The 22,588-nt window shown below is 44.3% G+C and overlaps 2 pseudogenes; one reads left to right on the top strand and one right to left on the bottom strand.

The window, feature by feature from the left end:
• Nucleotides 1-2,567: 2,567 nt before the first annotated feature.
• LOC102921319 (pre-mRNA-splicing factor CWC22 homolog pseudogene) lies at nt 2,568-18,803 on the bottom strand (annotated as a pseudogene).
• Nucleotides 18,761-19,565, top strand: LOC143267583 (serine/arginine repetitive matrix protein 2 pseudogene; annotated as a pseudogene).
• The last annotated feature ends 3,023 nt before the right edge of the window (nt 19,566-22,588 follow it).

The raw sequence follows: 22,588 nt of genomic DNA, 5'->3' as shown, positions 1-22,588 counted from the left end.
ATTAGAGTGCTGTAGAATCTGCAGATCTGCTTTGTTTTGCTCCCTGCTGTATCCAAGCGCCATCCTTGCTGCCCTGAGGTCTGTTCTTCCTGTGCCTGCTGGAGCAGTTGTGATCAGTCACCCATGACTCACACCCAGCCAGCAGCGTTGCCCAGTGCTCTTCCTCTGACCTTCCCTTCTCTGTCAGCTCCAGGCTCACTGTCTCCTCACTCCTCACATGCCACACATCCCCTTCACATCCCTTTTAGGACCTGTGGCCTTTGGCTGGATATTCAATCTCCAGTGTCTCTTGTTTACATGCAGCTTGGGATTTGACAGGGGGGCTAAGGGTGAGGTAAGCATAAGGGTACTAATTACTTACAGGATTCAGGGTACCTATAGAGATATAAATTTTTATTCCCTATGTCCTGCTTTTGTTGACACATTCAGATTTATTGTTGTAGTCCTACACTCCTCTAAGGTCACCTTCTGGTCAGTCGAGCCCATTACTCTCCATATCTTGTTTTGCCAAGTCCAGGATACATAGATTTATTATCCCAGCCTTATATGTTCAATTTCTGATCACTTCTAAAACTGCTGCTCAACAAATACCTTTGGAGGAGGGGAGGGGGAAGCATCTCTCAAGATGGCTACTGATTTTTCCCTTTCAGTCACTTCTCTCCTCCACCTTTATGTGAGTTCCAGGTTTAAACTCAGGTTGCTCTATTCACTGAGCCATCTTGCCATCCCATATGCATTTAATTTCAGAAGTAATTACCTATTTTCCAACTGTGTCACGTTTCCCCAGTACTGTGTGGACAAGCTGGTGCCCCTTCCCTCCATCCTCATTAGCAGCTGGTGTCTTGGCTCTCACTGGTTCTTGAAGATATGGGTGGTTTTGATTTTCATTTCTCAAATGGTGAATGCTGTTGAACACTTGCTTATACACTGATTGAACATTCAATGTCCTCCCTGGGTGATACGTCTTTTTCTTTTATTAGAACATGCTTATTTTATGGGTCAAGTTGTAGGTGAGAGAGAAAAGCTGTCAATGGTTTTCTCCCACCTCCCACCATGTATGGAACACATTATTTGCTAAGTGCCATGGTGGTTCATGGGATGTCATATGAAGCAGGTCACAGAAATGTTGGAGGAGAAGGGCAGGCACATTAAGGCCTTGCAGGTATGCTATGTGGAGGGGTGGGATTCTCAGCTTTCCATGCAGCCCCCTTAGGGATGTGGTAATTGCTACACTACAGAATCACACAGTACAGTAAGTCATTCAGTAGTGTAATTACTACACTACAGTAATTACTACAGAAGAACTGTGAAGCAGCTTGGCAGGTTTTGTAGAGAATCTAGGGGAGATGCCGCTTAAGATAAGTGAGTGGTGGTCGCAGGCAGGCAGACATGATCACTGGACAAGGGGCCAACATGCACAGAGATGTGAGGTTGCTCAATCCCAAGAGGTGGCAGCATTGACTCGCTGAAGGTGGGTGGTCTCAGTCTGTAGAGTGAGTGCGGTATGGGATCCCTTGAACAGGAATAAACCAACCTCTAGGGTCTTGAGAAAACAGGCAGGCCCTTCAGGAAAATCCTGTGATCTCAGCCTTGAGTCTGGGAAGCTGCTTCCTTTTCCAGAGTGTACTGGTCAGGAGAAAGCCGGCAGTAGGAATCAGGACAGACAGCCTCATCTTTATTCCTTCCAGAAAGCAAGCTTAGCTGTGGAGAGACTGAGACACATCTATGGCCGGGCTGGGGCACTGCTTGGATTGTATACTTGTGAGAGAGGGGGTTGGCAATGAATGAACAGGGATCTGCTTTTAGGAACTACACATCCAAAACCTCATTGCCAAGAAATAGAGTCTTCTACCTCAGCTTCTACCTCATCCTTTCCTCCAAGTCCAGCCATTTGTGATGTGTGCTATGGGAAGGTGCAGGGAGGGTGTGAGAGCCCATTTTTCAGGTTCCTCGTGGCGTTACCCAACAGGTCCGCATAGAGGATGATTAGACCATGGGCCTGAATGCAGGTGTGTGAGATGGTCTGCACTTGGCCGTGTGGGGGAGGAGGTCTTTTGCTCCACCCCTTGTCATCTCTATAAATACCCTGGGGGAGAGACATCTGGGCTCATTCGAATAGTTTCCAGGTCCTCTGCAGGCTATTCTTTTTTGGTTTATCTCCACAACCTAAGTCCTACTATTTCCTGCTGTTCGCACTCAAGAAATCTCTGGAGAACCGTGGGCTTGGTGGTCCTCTAGGCAGATTTTATTAGGGTACACTATATATCACTTTTTTCAATGAGCATTTGTTCCTTTTATTCACAAAACATAACAATCACCGTTCTGTTGAGAGAGACCATTTTATGATTTACAGAAGACCTAGAGAAGTATCAATCGTAAAACATGTCCAATAATAAAGATATTTAAAACGTACAGACACAAACAGCTACTTTATACAAGAGTTCTCTATACAGCCCATCCATGTAGAAAAGGCCTTAGAAGTGAGTGAGTGTCATGTCCATTCAGTTGGCACTGGAATTATTTTCATCTCACTGGAGACTTTCCTCTCCTCTCCTTTCATCTCCTGATGTCTCGATTCTCTCGAATGTTCAGAGTATCTGGTTGAGTTTCCCATCATCTCTCAGCTCCATTCTGATTCCTGTGGTCCTCACGTTCAGAGCCTCACTGTCCTCGACTCCTTCCCTTGCCTTGGAGCCATCTTCATCTGAGGCTGTCACTGTCCTGATTTCAGGTCCTTTGCTTCTCCATGTGAGAAAAAGACACTCTTCTGTCTCATGGCTTCCCCTTTGGCTCAGCATGCTCGTCTGCCAGCTCTCTATGCCTCCTCTCTCCTGAGCATTTCGTGAGTTTGGAGCTCTGTGTCTCTTAGACCTTGCTCTCAGCTCAGCAGTTAAACCACTGAGACCTACGTAATGGTAGAAGTTGATGGCAAACCAGGTGTTCTGGGGATTGTCCCGAGGTAATAGTCCTTCTAAAAATGGCTGTCGAGTTTCATCTTTGAACCTTGCCTTCAGTTTAGGAAGACCCATGGATTCACATAGATCCTAGAAAAAGACTTTGAGAAAAATTCCACTAGATGATGTAGTTGTTTCTTCACTAAGTTTCATGCAGTCAAGAACACTCCACAGAAATGAATCCGTGCACAAAAGGTGAGCAGAGAACTGAGCAGTGTTTCTCAGTTTGTTAGTCTCTAAGCAGTGGATCCTGTCATACTCTTCTCTCCATAGCCTCATAAAGAATTCTGAGTATTCTTTTCTCAGCATGCACAACTGCTCACCTAACAAGCCAAAAGATAGTTGGTGCGCCCTCTGCTGGGCACAGCAATCAACAATCACTCTGCACAGCTCTTGTGTTTGGCTCTCAGCCAACTCCATTTTCAGCACCTTGTGTGCACATTCCTCAGCATCTAAACTGCACTGATGAGCACGATATACTGTATGGTGAAATGAGACTAGATCTGTTTCTGTTTTGTCAGGGATGGATACTTTTTGTCCTCCCTCCTCTTCTCCATCTTCTTCTTCCTCCTCTGCCTTCTCCTTCTCCTCCTCACTGCTTCCAGCCTCTGGGTCTGTGTTTGAATCATTGTGTCCATCAAGAATTTCATTTTAATTGCTTTATATTTCTCTTTATTTACCATAAACTAGGATCTATGTTGAAAACCTTGAGATCATCATCTAGATCATAGTCATCCTCTTAGAGGAGTTGTGGGTAAACAGATCATCTCCTTCCACTAAATCGAGTCCTTTCAGAATAACAGGGTGGTCCTTGAATCTGTCCTTCCGGACAGCAAACATCACTTCAATCATGTACTGAACTCTTTTGTCCACCTCAGACTCATGGAGAATGTTTCACAGGCATTCAAAGATGTCATCGATCCCTCTTGGGGACACCTGGGTTAATGTGAGGCCACACTCCTTGAGGAAGGCCATAGCTATCTCGACGCTGTCATCCCTTGATCTAGACCCGGTCTAGACTCCTCAAGTTGGTTCAAGAAACAAGTACCTCAGGGGTCTGAGTTCCTTGACAGTTTTCTTTTTCTGTCTCCACAGGTCACCACTGCGGCTTCTCAGGCCCCAAAGGGGAGATCCTGTTTCCACAAATCCTCTGACTGAATGTCTCTGAGTCCTCAGCTGAGAGGCACTAAGGGGAAAAAAAGAAGGACATAGCCAACAGGCCTCTAGGTCCTGTCTCCTCGAGCCTTATGTATCTTTCTCCGCCCCGCTGTTTCACTTCCTTCCTAGTGCTGGGATTAAAGACGTGTGTAACACACATCTCTAACACGTCTTATTCAAAAAAACCTCAGGGCCAGCTACAGGGGTAAATCTGAAAGATCAGAGAAACAGAACAAGCCACAACCATCCTCGCCTTCCCAATTTCTTGACCGATTCTGTTTCCTCAAACTGGAAGCCTCTGTGTCCTCATATGTTGGATCTCAGCTGAACTGCTGTTAAACTCCTAAAGGCTTAAAAGTCTAAGAACCACTAGTCCCTGGTCCTCATACCTTATATACCCTTTTGCTTCCTGCCATCACTTCCTTGGATTAAAGGTGTGTGTCACCATGATTGGCTGTTTCCAGTGTGGACTTGAACTCAGATCTGGATGCATCTCTGCCTCTGGAATGCTAGGATTAAAGGCATGGGCCACCACTGCCTAACTTCTATGTATAATAGAGTGGCTGTTGTGTCTCTGACCCCCAGATCAGTTTATTGAGGTGCACAATATATTCACCACAAGCATGTGACTCCCAGGTACTGGGATTAAGAGGGGGGGCTCTACAGCCTGGCTCTCTTTCTCTTGTCAAATGAATCAGTCCCTCTCTTGTAATGCAGGGAGTCTTGGGACTCACAGAGATTGAGATGGATCACTGCCTTGAGAGTGCTAGGAGTGTAGGTGTGTGTGGCCCTGGCCTGGCCTCTATGTTTCATCCAAAGGCTTGTTCTGTTTTCTCACTTTCAGTGGAGAAAGATCAGAGACAGGGTTCTCAACAGAGAAGAATGAAGGTGCATCTCGGGAGCCAGTGGAGCACAAAGACACCCGCAATGCAGGGGAGTTCTGGGAGGAAGGTCCCATGCCCATGGGTGCACCAGACCCCTGGGTCGCCAGACTCCTTCTGCCTATGGCTTTAGCATCATCCAGCCTGAGACCAGTAGCACCTTGTGACCCATCAAGAAGGCTCCCCATGTCTCCTGGGCCAGCAGGGATAGCTTGCCAGAAGCCTTCCCAGGCCCCAAAATATCCATGTATGTGCCCAGGGGTGATTGCTCCTGGATGTGGCAGCCTTTTCCTGTGCCCTACATTTAGACATGGAATTTCACCAGCTTTTTTCATCAAATCGAAAGTTGATGCATTTCCTTGTTTCATGGGATCCTGGTACCCTGATTTCTCTCTCTCTCCCACTCTGGACCTTGACATTTCAGCCACAGTCCTCAAGAGGGGGAAGATCCTGCCAACCCAGCTGAGGCCTCAGTGAGGGTCTACTAGTAGACATTCCACCTGGATGGGGCAACCCACCCCTTCTCAGCCCAGAACTCCAGGCTCTGTCCCCTTCCATGATCCAAGAAGTAGAGCCCCAACCCGACTCCTCTAACCACTGCATGCCTACAGCCAGGGCCGCCTGCTGCTGCTGCTGCCACCTCCGCCACCACTGCCACTGCCTCCTCTTTGAAAGCTGATCACTTCCTCAGAGCCCCAGAAATACACCAGATCATACCAAGTCTCTTCAACCAGTGTCCAGGCTCTGCTGGCCCAAAGATTCTCCATCATAATGTCCTCGCTCTCCAAGTCTCTCCCCCTTCCAAAGTCTTCATGTAGCCTCCTCATCCAAAGGAAATCATTGCATTTCTCTCCACTGGCCCAGCTGGAAGACTGAGTCTGAAGACCATTGTGAGGGTTCCAGCAGAGAAGACACATTGGTCACGGGCTCAAGCTCATAGAATGTTTTCATTAGCCTTCTTGCTTGTGACTACACTGGGTGTTAGGGAGCAGACCACAGTCCTGGGCTTTCTCCTGGTGAGCATGTTAGTCGGAATCAGAACTAAAGAAGTCAAAGAGCTGGGGCAATGCCTTTGAGACTTTCCCAGAACTGTGGATTCTGTCTTTCTTTCGAGTGTGGCAGTGTCACTGCCCCCTCCACAGGAGGACTTTTCCAGAGACTTTGGTTCAAATAATGTCAACCCTCCTTGACTGGAGGCCAGGATGCTCATCACAGTCCACAGTCACTCTTGGAGGCAACAGCTCCCCTTACACACACACAGATGACTTCTCTCTGCAATAAACTACCAGTTTCCTAAAAAAAAGAAAAGAAAAGAAAAAAAAGGGGGGTCATGGCTGGTCATGAGACCCTGGTTTCCTGGTCTCAGCTTCAACACAACCTGCTACAAGAAAGCATCTTGTTAAGGTGACAGAAGTATATGTCAGACCCATGAGCATCTATGTTCTACTTCATATACCCTCTGATAGGAACCTCTGAGCCATTTCCCAAGACACAACAAACAAGACAGATTCATCCCTAAAGGCAGAGCAGACAGAGTCCTACAGATAAGTGTGTTAGGATCAGTCACTTATGCGCCATACTATAGCTCCAGAAGTGCCCAAAATTCCTCATGTCACATAGGTAAGACCTGATTGCCCATAGTAGATACAGTATTGTCACTGATGGTGACCATTATACCACCAGTTTGGCACAATCATTCTAATGCCACCAAGACAGAAAAACTATTGAGTGTGGTGGTATTGTGTTCCCCAAAATATTGTGTACCTTAATAAATTTATCTGGGGTCAGAGAACAGACAGCCACTAGATACAAAGGCTAGAAAATGGTGGCACTCACACCTTCAATCCTAGCATTCCAGAGATAGAAATCCCTCTGGATCTCTGTGAGTTCAAGGCCACATTGGAAACAACCAAGCACGGTGACACGCCTTTAATCCCAGGGAGTGGTGGTAGAAAGCAAAAAGATATATAAGGCGTGAGGACCAGAAACTAGAGGCATTTTGGCTGGTTAGGCATTTTGGCTGGTTAGGCTTTTGGCTGGTTAAGCATTTGGCTGGTTAAGCATTCAGGCTTTTGAGCAGTAATTCAGCTGAGACCCATTCCGGATGAGGACTCAGAGGCCTCCAGTCTGAGGAGACAAGACCAGCTGAGGATCCGGCCCAGGTGAGATAGCTGTGGCTTGTTCTGTCTCTCTGATCTACCAGCATGGACCCCAATAACTCACCTCGGGTTTGATTTTATTAATAAGAACTTTTAAGATTCCTGCTGCAATTGAGGACATCTGAGATCTAGTTTCCTTGGTAAACATTTCAGGCAGAGCACTCTGGGGCACTGCAACGTTTGAGGGCACCCAACCACAGTGTGGCAGAACTGTCTATCCACATCATGGATGTAGATAGTAGAATTATTGGATTATATCTATCTACCTTGGGAACTCCAAGGTTAGAAGCATGGTAACCAAGAGTACCAGAAGCAAAGTATGAATGCCCTGGCCCTCAGAGCTCACAGGTTTCATCCTCTAACTCTTGGGCTTTATCTTTATGGGGGAGTTACAGTCACAGAATACATGGGCTGTCAGGCTATATCTTCATGTGGTATTTACATGTCCATATGATTCACTACTCTACAGCCTTTGGAATGGTTATTATACCCTTGGTCCCTTGACTTTCTATTCTTTTTATTCATGGTGGGAGCTACATCCCAGTTTCTAGCCTTCAGGTCTTCATCCTCATTGGGTTATGCCTCCAGATCCCTTGAGCTATTAACATTGACCCTGACTCAATTGCTCCCATCAGCATCCCTGCTTCCCAGCTTACAGGGACCTTAGTTAGGACTTGGTTCCATGCTGTGTGATCTAATTTCAATATAAATTGTATCTTACTTTGAAGATGCCTGGTTCCCCTCCTGAACCAATTATGATCTTGACAATGAGCTTCAAATCTTTAACAGACAATGGTGCTGCTAATACGAGATCACTTTTTACCATGAGGTACCAAAAAGCAATACAAAGTAGTTGGATTCACTTGCTGTGTACAGTACACACACTTGGTAAGCTCTAGGAATCTGGACATTTATATGATTAACACTGAATTGTGTACTTTAGCATTTAGTATGAGAAGAGCTCATGTCTTCTTACAAATGTTCCAAATTTAGGAGAAACTTATTTGATCCAATACAGTGTAGACACGAGTGAACCAAATTTATGCCTAAACATCATTATAGCCATCTTTACCCATGAGCAAGGATACTTATCAAAAATATATTCAGGTGGCCACACTTTAGGAGACAGAAGGCACCAATAATAGAGTGGGTCAGAATCAAAATATTCTGAATCCTGACACAAAATCCGGCCATTCATAATGTATTTTGTATTAAATCTTGATGACAAGACATGAGACAAAATACAGTGTGTGTCACTAAACTACCAGTTGATGGTGCACTGGTTGGAGCTGCCTTCCCTGGGCAGTAAAAATAACATACTTTCATGAAGTTGATGACACCACCCACCATGTTTTCTATGTGTTACCATAAATCCACAGCAACTGCTCCATCACTGAGGGATTTCATTAGACTACTGACCAATAAGCTGCACACACATTAGATGGTTGAATGTGGCCTGAGGACAAGTTAGAAAATGTCCATCTCCTAAGAGTCAATCCTGCTGTATCAGTGGCCTTGGCCCATGAGAACACACATACTCTGCACTGGGTGGTGAGTTGCTATTCCTTTTACCAAGTGATCCATAATCTATAGGTCAAAGTGGAGTACAGAACAAGCCAGAGTGGACTTGACAGCTGGTGCAAGCTGCCCTGCCACTTGGCCTTATGCAACAGTAGAGCTCATTTACCGGGACTGTTATTAATAAACCTAAGTTACATGGAACCTTATGCAGTCACAGCAAGAAAACCACACTCTAGACAACCAGGGCACCAGAGAAATTCCATTCCCTATTGTCCAAAAAAAAAGATTTTCTGGTTCTGGATTACTACTGGGTCACAGGAGGAACTGAGCTGTCCATGGCACCCCACATGATGGAACACTTGATGGTTCAGATACAACTCAACTTATGAGATTTTTTTTTACCTTTTCACAAGGTTAGACAAACATCACAGTTAAACCTGAAGTCTGAAAAAAGCAACATTGCATGAAATGTTTCAAAATTCCATAACATTCACTTCCTGATTCTCTAAGCATTCTAGAACCCACCACAGCTATTATTAGTGCTTCTGGTGAACCCAAGGGACATGCCTCCAGAGAGGGGATACAGAATTACAGTCTCAAGGTCTGAACCATCTATTCTGCATGGTGTTTTTTTTTTGGAAGAGGAAGAAAGAAGAAAAAATCTGAAAATGCTCTATATGAAGAGAACCATCACTGTTGGAGACCGACTCTGGACAGCTGTGTCTTGAACCTTGTGTTACCTGCCACGATTTATCAAGCCTCGTGTAAATAAGAGGCTTTTAGTCTAACCTAGGAATGTAGGATTAAATAAACCTCTTTAAATCAGCTAGCTGCAGGGGCCTGGGACCAAAGCGACCTCCTGCTGACCCTCCTTAGGAATTTTCTTTGTCCTCTCCTCACTCCTGCTCCCCCTCCCTACCTGAAGCCCTGTTTATAAGCTCTAACACCAGTCAATAAACCGAGGCCTTGACGCAACTCAGACTGCTTTGTCTTTCTTCACGCGCTTGGTCTCCTTTCCCTCTCGCCCCCCATTGATTCACAGGTGGTCCCTCCTCGAGACCCTCGAATAACCTGGCCTGCTGGACGGGTCACATCACAGGGGAGATGGAATGTCACCAACATTTGGGGAAGTATTAGGTGTCCATCACTCTTCTCAGGCTTGGGCCAGTCCAACAGTGATGCTGACAGCCTGTGGTAAAGAGTGGTGTGATTTGAGTGAGAAAACTCCAGTAGAAACTGCCCACACAAGAGGTCAATGTCTAGGACATCTGACTTAGTGCCAATTGGGGCCCTGAATGAGACATCAACACCCCACCAACGACTCTCAACATGCTTTGCCAGAACTCATCTCTTCTTCCCCGATAGGTGACTGAAGACCCCCTTGGAGACCCAGTCCATCACACACTGCCAACTCTCACAGGGAGAAGTTAATCATCTACCCTGAGCCGGGACCTGCATCAGCTCACACCCTTGCACCTCAGTGGTGTGGTACTGTCCCATGTATGTATGGGACTCACCAAGACCTTAAAACCTTGGAAAGGGAAGATTGTAGGTTGGGGCATTTCCAATCAAGTACCCTTCTGGCTGTCATGTGTCAACATTGCTAAGTCACCAAAATCAACTTCAACAATGACTTCTCAATGGCTGTCCTTGAGTCACTTCACCACCACTTGACAAATCTGACCTAGTTGAAAGAGAAACTCTACCTTGCCCTTCAGGAGAGTCCCAATAACATATATGTTACTTTTATAGAGATGGGACCACATTTACATTGAACTCATGATTGCACTCAATGTCATAAAGCAGCTCAAATCAATCACTTTCCTACCTGTAACTGTTACTGTCTGAGCATCCTTTGGGAATATGTCCATCATACAACAAGGACACTTGCTCAAAAGTGTTCAAAGCAACATTGTTCATAATAGTGAAGGTAATAGCTATTTTCTGGCTATCTGGACTTCATCCCTCAAAGTGGGAGATATATCCCAGTTTCTCTCTAGCAACCAGATCTTCATCCTCATTGGGTTATGTCTCCAGATCCCCTGGGCTCTCAACTGTGACTCTGGCTCAATTGTTCCCATCAGCATCCCTGCTTTCCAGCTTACAGGGACCTTAGTTAGGACCTGGGTTCCATGCTGTGGGATCTAATTTCAGTAATAAAACTTATCTTTCTTTCGAAATGCCTGCTTTCCCTACTGAACTAATTTTGATCTTTCAATGAGCTTTAAGTCTGTAGCAGATAACAGTGCTGCTAATCCCAGATCAATTTTTACCCCAACAAACCAAGAAGCTTGCTGTGTATAATACATACACTTGGTAAGCTCTAGGAATCTAGACATTTTTATAATTATCACTGCGTTGTGTACGTCAACATTTAATTTACTATGAGTACAACTCAAGTCTTCTTAGAAATTTTCCAAATTTAGTTAGAGAAGCTTAGTTCTTGGATCCAATACAATGTGGAATTCCATACAATGAGTACACCAAATTTATGCCTAGACACCATTATAGCCATCTTTGCCCACAAGCAAGGACACTTATCAGAGATATATTTAGGTAGCCACACTTTAGGAGACAGAAGGCAAGAATATTAGAGTGGGGCAGAATTTAAAAATTCTGAATTCTGATACAAAATCCTGCCATTCTTAATGTATTTTGTATAAAGTCTTGATGACAAGATATGAGGCAAAAGACAGTGTACATCACTAAACCAGCTGCCAATGGTCCACTGGTTGGAGCTGCCTTCCCTGGGCTGTAAAAATAGCACACTTCCATGAAGTTCAAGACATCACCCACATGCTTTCTATGTGTGGCTAACTCCCTTCAGCTTCAGACACACCTGGGACACACTCCTTTGCCACTGGCACTAAGACCACCAATAAACAGATTCAAACAGAAGCTGTAGACATGGTTCAGCAGGTTGCCCCACACATGTGAGGATCAGGATTTGAATTCTCAGAATTCATGAAAATGCCAGCTGATGTGATGACCTGGGAGGTGGGAACAGGGAATCCCTGGAACAAAAGAGATAAGGTCAGACTAGCCCTGGCTGAACTCCAGTTCAGCATGAGATCCTACCTCACAACATACCTGATGTTGGCTCCAGGCTTCCATGCAGGTGCATACATGTGAACGCATACACACTTGTCAATACACTCACTCACATGCAAGTAAAAATAAAGCTGCTTAAAGTCCTGAGTGTGTTTGGGAAAAGCTGAAGGCTGGGGTAAGGAAACTAGATTCTGACAGGCTGGGGGAGAAACAACGTTTTCCTTTCGGGGGAAGATTTGTTTCTGCTGGTTCTTTTGAACTCGGGTTTTGTTTTATTTTGTTTTGTTTTATGGGTTTGTTTTTGTTATTTTTCCCTCATTTGAATTTTATATTCAAACTGCCAGGAAAGCCTATTCCAACGTGGTAGGATCAGGATTCTCATGAGCTAACCCTCAGAAAAACAGACAATAAGGGTCCAGAGCCATCTGTCCCTTGGCAGCCATCTGTTTATTATCCTTCATCCTTTATGGCCACCTCTACCCCAGGTTTACACAGCAACCACATGTGCTCAGACGCTGAACTTTTGTGAATAAACCCGAGAACTGCAGAGCTCCACCTTCAGAAGTGACCAGAATAAAGAAATACAACATCTCTCCCAAAAACACAACCATGCTATTACAAGGGAAGCATGACATCTTCCCCCCAAGTTCTGGGATGCTGCTGACACCTTCAAGTCAATGTGCAAAGGGGCCACCCACTCTCCATCTTTAATCTACTTTCTACGGCATAACCACCTGGAAACAAATGGTCCAAGGACTGAGACTAAGCCAATAGCAAGAGTAAAGCAAAGCACTGAGGCCTGATCTCACATTCAACTCATTATTAACTTCACACCTACCTTGTCTTTCACAACAGTCAAAGGAAAAACAAAACACTATTTGTTCAATGGTCATGTCATAAACTGCCTTCAAGTATTGTATAGATGAAGATTTGGGCTTCTCTCACTCTTGGTCAGAAAAGCTTTCTCTTAACATGGGTATAGTTACTCTTTGGCTCTTTGGGGGCACATTACCTAGCTCAAAAATCACATGAAGACTTATCTTACTTATGAATGGGTGCCTTAGCTTGGCTTATTTCTAGCCAGCTCTCCTAGAGTTATCATGTCTACTCTTTTGCTGTGGTCTTTTATCTTTGTTCTATATTCCTTTCTTTACTTCTTATTCTGAACTATACTTATAGCTGAGTGGCTGATGGCACTTAGTGACCTCACTCTCTTTTGTGCCTCAATCTCTCTTCCCAGATTTGTCCTCCTGTTTCTTCACTTTGCTTGCAAGCCCCACCTATCCTTTCTCCTGCCTATTACTATTCCTCTCACTATTAGCTGTACAGCTCTTTATTAGACCAATCAAGTGTTTTAGACATTCAAAGTCACACATCTTCAGAGTTAAACAAATGCAACACAAAGCAACATGTCTTTGCACCATTAACAAATATCCACAGCATAAACAAATGTAACACCATCAACCACTGTTCCAAAACACACGAGGACTTCATAACCAGTCAAAAGGGCCAAGATAAGTGGCGCAAGAATTCAGCCCTAACTAGGACATTTTTATCACCAGCCCTTATCCCAACAAGACTCAGAAACCCTGAGGAAGTGGCAGAAAACTGAGAGATGGAGGATGGAAGAGGCCTGTGGCACTCTGTCTTCCAGACTTGGCTGTTGCATGGCACATGTGGCTAGAAGCTTACACAAGATCCACCAGTCCACCTTCCAGCTTGGACAGGGGAGGAGCTCAGGAGGCTCTGGTCCTACCTTAGGAGTTACTGGAGGTAGATAGTATAGGAAGATGGAGAGTCATTTCTCTTTGGAAGTATGGCCACCTGGTCAGGTTGCCCACACTTCAGTAAATGGGTCCATGCTCATCTATGTAAGAGCAGCACTAGTTGAATTGGGCTGGGTGGAGGGGCTGTGAGAGAGAAAATTGGGAGGGACATGGTGAGGAAAGCCTGCAGCTGGAAGCAGGGGAAATCAAGAGATTATCAGAATCCACTGTACCCAAGAATGAAGTTCTCCAATTATAAAGACAGAAAACAGAAAATTCAGAGCCCATCCTGGGGATGGGAGTGGAGTTCTGTGATTCTAGAGAACCCTGACTAATACAGCTTGGGAGGGTCCAACTTAACTGTTAATAACCTAAGTAAACCCAGAACTATCCCAAAACTTTTCTACCTCCTTTTTGCGTGTATAAAATATACCATCATTGTACTTTGCATTAACTTTTTTTTTTTTTTTTTTTTTTTTTTTTTTTTTTTTTTGGTTTTTCGAGACAGGGTTTCTCTGTGTAGCTTTGTACCTTTCCTGGAACTCGCTTTGGAGACCAGGCTGGCCTCGAACTCACAGAGATCCGCCTGCCTCTGCCTCTCGAGTGCTGGGATTAAAGGCAAGCGCCACCACCGCCCGGCGCTTTGCAGTAACTTTGGTGACCACAGTAACATCTAGAACTCTGGTACAAGAGCCTTCCTCCTTGGTTAATCTGATTTGCATAATCATTGTATACTAGCTTATTGTGATTCATTATCACTTGAAATATTGCCTGAAAAGTTTAACTTGACACGTATAACAGGCTTGCAGACCACAGAAAATGCATCAGATTCCTCCCTTCAAGAAATTTGTTCTTTCAACTATGGGAATGCTGTCAGCAGGTAGGGATGGTCTAAGCTGGACAATACCACCTCCCGTGGGTCAAGCCTCCCCATGAGCACCCATGCCTGGTGACAGAAAGAGACTATCATCTTGCTTTAAAAAGACAAAAGAGTCATGCACTAAATAGTCTCAATTGGGATGGAAAAAGTCAATCTTTCTCAGCTATACCTGACCTGGAAAAGTTGGGGACAAACATCAGGAACTCATCACTGGGGTACAAATGCTTTTGTAATTCTGAAGATAAAAGAATGTCACCTAGCTGGACATGTTTTTTTTTTTGGGGGGGGTGAGAGTAGAGGAAAGAAGGAAATTGTTATCCCTACCATCCCATATGTGGTACCCGAGTGTCACAGAAACCCCAAGTAAGCATCCAGAAGTTTCCACAGAAATCTTATTTCCAAACACTGAAATAAACTTGGTCAAAATGAGAGATCCCTTTAGAAATACTACTTGCTATGAAGGACTGAGTCACAGAAATGGACCATTAACTCCTGGAAGAAGATATAAAAATTGCTCTCATAGTTCTAATGGTCATTTTGGGGGGTGAGGTGGTCGTGGTTAAGTCCATAAAAATATATTCAATGGTAAAAATATAAAATCCATGTGAAGTTCCATACCTTCAGAATGGCTGTTCTAACTGTACAGAAGTTCACTGGGGTTTATAAACTTTGGGTCTTGTTAGCTATATGGCATATTTTATTTCCAAGCTTTTTATAATAAAGTTACTGAAGCAAATGCCACCTCCTCATTTCCTCCACAAGATGGCATCTTTTTTCCCTTGTTATTTTATTTTATTTTACAATATAATTTAATTCTACATATCAGCCATGGATTCCCTTGTTCTCCCCCCTCCCGCACCCTCCCCTTCCCCCCAGCCCACCCTCCATTCCCATCTCCTCCAGAGCAAAGACTCCCCTGAGAATTGAGATCAACCTGGTAGACTCAGTCCAGGCATGTCCAGTCCCTTCCTGCCAGGCTGAGCCAAACATCCCTGCATAAGCCCCAGGTTTGAAAGAGCCAACTCATGCACTGAGCACAGGACCAGGTCCCACTGAAGATGGCATCTTTTATCCTCTTCACATTCTTCATGCACATCAGGTATCACAAGGAAATGGAAGGTTTAGACTTGATTGATCTCAAGGCAAATAGACTCACAAATGGAAAGTTCACCTCAAGGACACATTTAAATTCAACTCACAGGGAGAATGTTTACCTAGGTAAAAGATGCTGCCAGATCTACCATCTAATGAAGTAGCTCATCTTATGAAAGATCTAAACTTACAACATAGCCAGAACTTGGTGAGCTACAAATGAAATAAGCTCACATACCAACCCAGTCCACGATAGGACACAAATGCCCATTGTCCACAGAATACTCCTAGAAACTCACCAGCACCAATGTCATCCTCAAATGTCAGTGTGCCACGATGGCAAACAAACGGTTAATTATCATGAGGAATTATGATAAAAATTAGATCTGTCACCTGACTCAAGATGCCATATTGAAGAAATGAGTACTCACATGGAGGTAAAGGGAATCCCATATGCTACAGCCTGCACTGTGGCTGTGAGGGTGCCTTACATACTCAAAAAGCTCATACCAAAGGCCATACACTGTTGCCTGACAAACAGGAGCAGATTCATTTTTCTGTACCAGCATTAGTGACAGCACTCTACTCTCTAATGCCAATATTGAGAGCTCTTTATCTAGAAGGCTTCAATGAAATACTGCCTATCAATATAGCATCTAGCTCTTCTGGTTACTCTGGTGACAGCTGGCTTCACCAACTACTATGAAGGTAAAATATACTCCACTATGCATAGTATTTCCCCATCCAATAAGTATTCTGTTCCCTTGGAATAATAAGCTGCCATTTTGGAGTGCATACAGAACTTGAGAGATCTAGACAGCAACAGCCCCATCTACACTGACTACCAGTAATTCACAAGAAGCCAGTCACTTCTGAGCAGACTAGCATTTGGGGACTATTCAGTATGACAAAATGAAATGTTCTCAGACACATACAAAGTGAAAAAAATAAACCCTGAAAGAGCTCCTGAGGGGCAGGAGGACCTGCATAATCTTTCTGACACTGCTCATCTAGAGTCAGAAAAGAGTAATATTGTTCATTCCCTCACTACTTCTAGCATCTCATGAGGTCATTTCAGTAGATACTAAAAATCCAGAGCCAATGAAGGAACAAGTCACCACAGGTTTCAGTTCATCACCTCGGATGAGACATTAGCACTAAGACAGCTGAAGTGTTTTCACTCACTCCTGTGACACTCCCAGGAGAGTCACATGATTATGGAAACTATTACTAATTAATGAAATTAAAAGTTATCTGCATAAATTTCATAATTATTTCTAAAGTGGCCCCTTGGGCGGCCAAAGTCACAGACAGCCTCACACCCTATCAGAAAGACACCATGGGTTCCGTAGACTAAGACGTCCTCATTGTGGTACTAACTGTGTGATATGCATCAGTGAAGTAAGCATTGTAAAGGAACTGACACCAACTCCCACCATGAAAAGTTTTATTTCCTTGAGGTTTTAGTCTGTAAGATGATTCCAATAATGACAAACAGTTGCAGAACCAAGAAGCTGTCAGATTTCAATGTCAAGAATAAAATGATGACAATGGAGCCTTCCTAAATGTCATTTTGTGAGTTTCCATATGTGTCCTGTCATAATACTCTCAGTTCTAGAAAAGAATGGGTGGGAGATACCTGCACAGTATCCTGGCAGCCTCTAGAAGAGCAAGTCAGACAAGGCTTCCAGATAGGGCCATGCATTACCAAAGCTTCTGTAGCAGTCCAATTATGGAATACTGTTTGGATATAAACTTAGAACATCTATAAAGATCCATTGCAGACAACTTTAATACATTGATAAAGTGTGACAAGGAAACTAATCTCGAGAGAACTTCCCACAAAAAGGCTGTGGAGAGAATGGAATACTAGACTCTGTTTCTAGGACCTCAAACTCCATGGTCCAAAATGAGTGCTCCACTTTTGAAAACCTCAGGATGGACTCTGCATTCCTAAAATCCAGGCCAGCACTGACCTAGGCCCTTCCTAGAGTCTGTTGCAAGCTGGGCTTTAGGAGAGACCAGGGCATGGCACTCAAGATTGGAAAGCTAATGCCCTTTTCTTTCACAGGATTACCAAGAGCAGCAATGGTCCTAAAACCTCTGTGACAGGGGGACACACTGATACTTCCAACATAGGAGCTATTGTGAAACTCTACATTCAGGCTCTATTGGGCAGCTGGACATAGTGCTCATAGAACTTCACTTGTCAGTGTCTACTAGGTTCTGAAATCCTCGCTTGTGGCAAACAGCCCACACAGGAAGGTCACAAACGGAACTCCCACATCTAGTGAGGCTTGAAAGCACTTCCAGAGCCAGCACTTTCTCCTGCTCCTGAAGAACACTATGTTCATGGTCACCTGACACAGTCCCAAAGGGATGGAAACCGGGACCTTCAGAAGAAGCTTCCTGATGTCTCTACACAGCCCAGGATTAGATAACCTGCCCAGAGCTTCTAGCTCTGAAACTCAACCTGTAGCCACCAGCACCACACAAAGCTGTGAAAATAATTTATATTCCAAATGGCATAAGGTCCAGAGATCCAAAGAAACAGTGGAAGGGTCTATGTCATGGCCTTAAAAGTGAAGGCTAAATTCTACCTAGAAAGATAAGACTCTGGCTGAAATCCTAAGACAACCAAAGCTGACTTGTGTGTGACTCCAAGGAGAATCCTAAACATGTCCAACATTCCAACATTGGCCTGAAATTAGGAATCTAGACATGAGGATGTTAGGGGTGGACCCTGAAGACCAGGAGCTGATCCCTCGGGATCTCTGAGTTCAAGGCCACATAGGAAATAGCCAAGCATGGTGACACATGCCTTTAATCCCAGAAAGCCAGCCTTTAACCCCAGAAAGCCAGCCTTTAATCCGAGGGAGTGGTGGTAGAAAGCAGACAGATATATAAGGCATGAGGACGAGAAACTAGCAGCATTTTGGCTGGTTAAGCATTCAGGCTTTTGAGCAGTAATTGAGCTGAGACCCATTCCGGATGAGGACTCAGAGGCCTCCAGTGTGAGGAGACAAGACCAGCTGAGGATCCAGCCCAGGTGAGATAGCTGTGGCTTGTTCTGTCTCTCTGATCTACCAGCATGGTCCCCAATAACTCGCCTCAGGTTTGATTTTATTAATAAGAACTTTTAAGGTTCCTTCTACATCTGGCACCCAAAAGTCGGGGGGCTGCGGCTGCAGAGGCAGGCAGACCTGCAAGGCGGCAGCTTCAGGCCCTGAGGGATTCCTCCACTCCAGCATTGGCTGCAGCAGGACCTCTGGGCGGGGGCGGCGGGGGCGGCGGCGGTGGCGGCGGCAGGAGCGGTGGTGCCCCCCTGGGCACAGGGCCATGTACAACGGGATCGGGCTGCCGACGCCCCGGGGCAGCGGCACCAATGGCTATGTCCAGCGCAACCTGTCCCTGGTGCGGGGCCGCCGTGGTGAGCGGCCTGACTACAAGGGAGAGGAGGAACTGAGGCGCCTGGAGGCTGCCCTGGTGAAGCGTCCTAATCCTGACATCCTGGACCACGAGCACAAGCGGCGCGTGGAGCTGCGATGCCTCGAGCTGGAGGAGATGATGGAAGAGCAGGGGTACGAAGAACAGCAGATTCAGGAAAAAGTGGCCACCTTTAGACTCATGTTGCTGGAGAAGGATGTGAACCCTGCGGGCAAGGAAGAAACCCCAGGGCAGAGGCCAATGGTAGCTGAGACCCATTCCGGATGAGGACTCAGAGGCCTCCAGTCTGAGGAGACAAGACCAGCTGAGGATCCGGCGAGGTGAGATAGCTGTGGCTTGTTCTGTCTCTCTGATCTACCAGCATGGACCCCAATAACTCGCCTCAGGTTTGATTTCATTAATAAGAACTTTTAAGGTTCCTTCTACATCTGGCGCCCAACGTTCGTGTTACGAATTCATGAAAAAGCTGTTTGCCTGTGGCCTTGTGAGCCCCAGCTCAGGCCCAAGCTACACTCAGGCGGTTGTGGTGGCACACACCGGTAGGATTTGATGAAGGAGACAGAGGCAGTAGGATCCCGAGTTTGAGGCCGGCCTAGGAGGCTTGGGAGCAGCTTTGGCCTGGACTGAGCCACAAACAGTGGTGGGACCATGGAAGCAGTGGCTACTGCTCCACTTTGCCAGATCCTTCTCATCGTGTTGGTGACTACGGTGATGCTGCTACCTGGGACGAAGGGTTTACTGCTGCTGGTTCAGAAGAATTGCCAGGACCATCGTGTTACAAGAAAGCATCGGCAAAGGCCGGGCGGTGGTGGCGCACGCCTTTAATCCCAGCACTCGGGAGGCAGAGGCAGGCGGATCTCTGTGAGTTCGAGGCCAGCCTGGTCTCCAAAGCGAGTTCCAGGAAAGGCGCAAAGCTACACAGAGAAACCTTGTCTCGAAAAACCAAAAAAAAAAAAAAAAAAAAAAAAAAAAAAAAAAAAAAAAAAAAAAAAAAAAAAAAAAAAAGAAAGCATCGGCAAAGGTCAGTTTGGAAAAGTTTGGCAAGACAAATGGTGGGGAGAAATTGTTGTCAAGATTTTCTGTTCTAGGGAAGAATGTTCATGGTTCCGAGAGAAAGACATTTATCAGACTGTGATTGCTCCAAACCACAGAGGAGGCAAAAAAAAAAAAAAAAAAAAAAAAAAAAAAAAAAAAGGTCTGCAGGAAACCATGACCATGCCTAACAGTGACTTTGGAATCTTCAAAAAGATGACAGGATCCTACAACGATGATTCCACATGGACTATGATAAAGCCATTAAGCTGATTAACACCACAGAAAGATCTGCTTTGGACTACAAACTGCTTAGGACAATTTTGAGATGGCTAGCTGAGATGATCCAGCCTGACAGACTACTTGAACAAAGACTTGAAACAAGCCCTGAACTTTCCTATTATGCAGAGACTGGACAAACGATACAGAATTTGATGATTAACCCCAAAATTTTCTTTTCAAGATTCCCTAAAGATATCTTCACCCCTAGAAAGCAAAAAGAAAAAGAGAATATAGATATGAGATAATCGAATCTACTCTGAGAAAACAGATAAGGAAATAATAGGATAAATAGGTAGATCACTGAATCTACACTGAAGAAAAAGGGGAAGATATAAAAATGACAAAAGGTAGACTAATGAATCTATTATGAAAAGAAAAAAGAGAAAATGTGGATATGGTAAGATAAAAAGGGAGATTATGGAATCTACTTTTAAAAAGGAACTACTTGTTTTAAATAAGATAAGTAATGAAAATTTTTTTTGGTCTGAGTTTATCAGATGTTACTGGACTGGACATTGTTAAAATATATATAATGGAGTTTTTTTGTCTGGATCTGTCAAATGTTAATGGACTAGACATTGTTAATGTAATCTTGACTATATATGGCATATACTTATTGAAGATAGTTTTTCTTGTATTAGTTATAAGCTTTTTAGATTTTAGACAAAAAGGGAGGAAATGTGGTGGTATTGTTATTGTGTTCCCCAAAATATTGTGTACTCTAATAAATTTATCTGGGGTCAGAGAACAGACAGCCACTAGATACAAAGGCTAGGAAATGGTGGCACTCACACCTTTAATCCTAGCATTCCAGAGATAGAAATCCCTCTGGATCTCTGTGAGTTCAAGGCCACATTGGAAATAGCCAAGCATGGTGACACACGCCTTTAATCCCAGAAAGCCAGCCTTTAATCCCAGAAAGCCAGCCTTTAATCCCAGGGAGTGGTGGTAGAAATCAGACAGATATATAAGGCGTGAGGACGAGAAACTAGGAGATTTTGGCTGGTTAAGCATTCAGGCTTTTGAGCAGTAATTGAGCTGAGACCCATTCCGGATGAGGACTCAGAGGCCTCCAGTGTGAGGAGACAAGTCCAGCTGAGGATCCGGCCCAGGTGAGATAGCTGTGGCTTGTTCTGTCTCTCTGATCTACCAGCATGGACCCCAATAACTCGCCTCAGGTTTGATTTTATTAATAAGAACTTTTAAGGTTCCTTCTACAATGAAGAAAAGGATTCTGAATTGATTCTGAATGAAAAATGAGACTTTATCAAATTGCAGAACAGAGAGAAGAAATTGTAGTACCTTTTTCTAATGCTGAAATGACCTCATCATGAGCCAAAAAATGAACATTAGCATAGAGATTGCAATAGTTTCTTGGGAGAGATTAACAACATATCCCCAAACAGACTTCACCTTATTCAAAAAAAAAATATTTTGATTCCCCTTCATATAGTAAAAGGAAAACCAATTCCTAGAGCCTCTTCATTCTATGGGGATGCAAATCATACAGGAATGGCAGGTTATAATTCATGGAATAAATAAAGAGGGTCAAAGTCAGAACAAGGATGTGGCAGAACTTGCCTTGCCTTCCCCTTTGCTTCTGAGATGATGTATCCTGTTGCTCCGACAGAACCAGCTTTGAATGTCTTCTATTGTGGACTCGTGACTGGAGAGCTCTCCAAGAACCTTTCAGGTTCTCTATGACAGTTTAGTACTGCTGAGACACCCATCTTCACAGACTTCTATCTGAGTGATAGCTGCTGTGAGAATACTCCAAATGCTGAGATCCATTGCAACCTCCAAGACCCAGCAACTACTGGCTTCTCAGCTTCTCAGATGTGATTCAGCCACTGTTGCTGTTTTGATGCAAACTGACTTAATCCTTGAATAGCATATCTACTCATCTCATTGTTTCTGCTCGTCTAGAGAATCCTTATACAAAATGCAGTGCACTCAAATTGCAGCACCAAGTTGAACCATCATTGTAGAATTCTAGGTATTCTAACTATAAGATAAAAAAAATTTTGGACACTATCAACTTCACAATAGAATCATCTTGGAAGGATTTTCTAGAAACTTGTGGGAGACAATACAGACATTATATATATAATATTTATATATTTATAATATATATATAACTGACTTCAGCATCCAAGCTCCTGCCTCTATTACTTCCATGCTATGGTGGACTGTAGCACTGAACTGTGAGATAAGACCTCTCCCTCCCCCTCCCTCTTAAGTTGCTTTTGTTCTCACTATTTAATCGTACAATGGGAAATAAAGATGAATGGAAGAAGTTGCTTCTTCCTGGTATCTTCAGTGATTCAATCAGTTGATCAGGGCTATTCATCAGCATACACTTAGG

This window comes from Peromyscus maniculatus, chromosome 10 (genome assembly GCF_049852395.1).
Source record: "Peromyscus maniculatus bairdii isolate BWxNUB_F1_BW_parent chromosome 10, HU_Pman_BW_mat_3.1, whole genome shotgun sequence".
Taxonomy (NCBI): domain Eukaryota; kingdom Metazoa; phylum Chordata; class Mammalia; order Rodentia; family Cricetidae; genus Peromyscus; species Peromyscus maniculatus.
This window is presented reverse-complemented; position numbering and strand designations above follow the sequence as displayed.